Source organism: Humulus lupulus, chromosome 3 (assembly GCF_963169125.1).
Source record: "Humulus lupulus chromosome 3, drHumLupu1.1, whole genome shotgun sequence".
Classification (NCBI taxonomy): Eukaryota; Viridiplantae; Streptophyta; class Magnoliopsida; order Rosales; family Cannabaceae; genus Humulus; species Humulus lupulus.
The window spans coordinates 192,052,476-192,053,090 of record NC_084795.1 but is presented as its reverse complement, the minus strand read 5'-3'; the positions used below and the strand labels follow the sequence as shown (position 1 = coordinate 192,053,090).

The 615-nt window shown below is 42.3% G+C and overlaps 1 non-coding gene across 1 annotated transcript; it reads left to right on the top strand.

The window, feature by feature from the left end:
* Nucleotides 1–222: 222 nt before the first annotated feature.
* LOC133827760 (small nucleolar RNA R71) lies at nt 223–329 on the top strand. The gene has a single exon (XR_009890412.1). It is a non-coding gene; the product is annotated as a small nucleolar RNA R71 (small nucleolar RNA).
* The last annotated feature ends 286 nt before the right edge of the window (nt 330–615 follow it).

The following is a 615-nucleotide window of genomic DNA, read 5'->3' as shown; positions in this document are numbered from 1 at the left end:
ACGTTGTCCTCTTCCCTCAATTGGTAGATTCCAGTTGATCGTGGCTTGTCCATAGGACTCGGTCCATTCCATGTGTAGGATTTTTCAGCGAGATCGTCGAGGTACTCGAAAGCTTCATCGGGATCTTTTTGAAGGAATTTTCCATTGCACATCATTTGTACGAATTGTCTTTATCCGGTTGTGAGACCATCATAGAAATAGCTGATCAGACGCCAGCTTTCGTATCCATGATGTGGGCATTGATTTATCAAATCTCTAAACCTCTCCCAGACCTGATGGAAAGTTTCATGGTCTTTCTGGATGAAGGTAGAGATTTGCCTCTTAAGGCTGCTAGTCTTATGGGGCGGGAGCTATTTGGCAAATAATGCTTTTGTCATTTCGTCCCATGTTCCGATAGATCTAGGCCTTAAGGAATACAACTAGTTTTTTGCTTTGTCTTTGAGTGAGAAAGGAAAAAATTTCAATCTCACAATGTTGGTGACATCAGCTTGGTTATTGAATATAGCTACCACCTCTTCGAATTCCCGTATATGCACGCACGGACTCTCATTTTCCAACCCATGGAAGGTTGGTAAGAGGTTAATCATGCCGAGTTTGAAATCGAAATTCGGCATA